Here is a 2586-nt window from a genome sequence, read left to right as displayed (position 1 = left end):
AAAGTACAAAGTACAACAAAGCTCTCCAAAGCTTTCAAAAGCCATCAAGGAAGAACTACAAACTTAAGAACTAGGGACTAAATATTAACAAATGAAGGAGAGAGATCTCCTATTTATACAAAAAGATGAGAGTCATCTCATTAATGATAGTCCATGAATCTCTCCCTCTACCTCTAGAGTCCTAATCAAAATAGGAACTGATAAGACACATGTCTTTTTAGAGTTACAATACAATTAGGAGATGTGACACATATCCTCATGATCCCATGATTCTTTCCAACCAAATTCGAATTTGGCCTTAGAGTGCCACATAAGGGTCTTCTAGAAGCCTCCTTTCAACCTACACATGTCAACAATCTCAACCCATTTGTTAGGTATAAGCATATGCACATTATTTTCTAATGTTTAACCACAAATTCATTTAAAAGACTTAGAAATAATAAAGATTGGAAAAACATAAAGGTGGCCCAATGATAATGAAAGTGGGATGAATGTGGTGACATAGTAATGAAATGGAGGTGATATAATGGACATAATAGTGAAAGTGTAATGGAAATGAATGACATTTTCAAGACTCAACATACCCCGCAACTGAAGCTATTGCATGTCCTCATGCAATATATATTACATTAACTCTTTTGATCCTTGAGCTTTGGCTTAACTTTGCATGATATCATTTGATAACTTCATATTTCTGCAAAGTGTTTCACTTGAATTGCAACATGGTTGGTTCTTGTGTTACAACCATTTTTTTTTTTTCTTTGTTGTTGCCTTCTATTTTGATCTTTGAACTTTGCATAATGATATTTTGATTATTGTTTGCAAAGTATATCTTTATTGGATTGCATGATGGTTGGTTCTTGTGTGACAATCATGATTTCGTTTGTATCCAATTTATCCTTTAAGCACTTTTTCAAAAGCCATTGTATGCTCATAATAGCAATGTAATAATTAATATATGTTGGAAGTATGTGAGCTCCTGAATATGATATGGACATGGCAAGATATGAATATGAATGTATTCCCCTCCCCCCAACTGATGGTATTGGCAATTTTATGAAATGAGGAAGAGAAATGTTTTTCCAACAATTATCATTCTAGCTTTTATGGAATTCTATGGTCAAAAGTTAGAAAATGCCGTACCTTCACTTACCCTTTCGAATGGATGAGTTGTATGTGTAGTGGCTGAAAATTTCTGATCATATTCTTCTTCAAGTGGCTGAACAAGAGGAGTCATGGATAGAGAGATAAGATGACTTTTTATTGCTTCTACTAAAACTTGCTGAATCTGCTCCAAAATGCTGAAAATAATAGTCTTCATGTCTTCAAAACTCATTGGCACAATTCCTACTATGTGAAAAGATGTTCTGGTGTCGAACATAGTAGGAAATTGTTGGCTTAGTGGCCATTAATGGATGCCACTAGTCAACACGAGAACTCTCACCATTGATGACAATGAGAGTCAAGATGCCCAAACACATCTTGCTAGGTACGAATGGATTTGCTGATGTTGAGTCACCTAGAAGATCTAACGAACAAGGGACATTAATGTATTCCCATTGTTTGTCAGCATGAGGACTTGCCATTAAGGCATGCAAGCCTCAAGGTGTTTTTACAAAGAACTTAGACTCAAAGGACTATGGACTCAATAATTTGCATTGAAGCAGGGCTTATTTGCGGAATGAAAATGACAAGAAATGGAAGATGAAAATGGAAGATGGCAATGGAGAGTAGAAATGGCAATGGGCAATAAGCATATGAATGAGCCTCTTGCTTTTATTTGTGGGTTATGAATGGACAAAAAGAGATGGAAAGTGTATGTGAATGTAAATAGAAAATATGGAGTGAAATGAAGTGAATGGTTTATTATGAAGTATGGATGTGATGGATGGATGTGATGGAGACAATAGTATCTGAAAGTTTTTTCAAGTGTTTGGATATGATTTTGCATCATCATATTTCCTCTTTGTTGTTGATCATCCTCTTATGAAACAAATTGGTCTCTTAGAGAGACACCATTCTCTTGTAGTCATTTGTCCTTCCTCCTGGAACCTGCGAAAAAACTAATACTTCTTCTGCAATGGAATGTAAGATTATCAAAGGAGAGAGATGGCCAATCTCTCTAGTTATGATATTTACACACAAAACTAAGAATTTGTATTAATGAAACAAGTTCTAAAAGGAAAAATCAAAAGAATTTATACCTGAGTTGGAATTAGTGCCTCAAGTTGATGTTGCTTCTTTTCAGCAATTTATTTCATTATTTGCCATTTCAAACTCAAATGATTGATTTCTCATTGTGTAGATCTTGTTGATATCTTTCCAATGGTACTTAAATCATCAAAATCTGATTTTGTATGAAAAAGTTAGGCTGATTTGAACAATGAGGTTTGCTCTGGCCGCGGAATTGGAGAACGGCTGCGGAATTGGACTTTAGCTGCGGAATGTGCACAGTTTTGTAGCTAAAAATCTTGGATACAAAGTTAGCCATTCATTTTTTATCATCAATCCAAAATTAATCAATACCTTCAGAAAAGTGAGCAAATAACTTATTCATTTCATTGATTCAAAATTATTATTTTTTCT

Source organism: Pinus tabuliformis, chromosome 3_2, assembly GCF_031772625.1.
Source record: "Pinus tabuliformis cultivar Carrire ecotype Pingquan chromosome 3_2, CPIR1, whole genome shotgun sequence".
In the NCBI taxonomy this organism is placed as follows: domain Eukaryota; kingdom Viridiplantae; phylum Streptophyta; class Pinopsida; order Pinales; family Pinaceae; genus Pinus; species Pinus tabuliformis.
Note: the sequence above shows the minus strand (reverse complement) of the source record.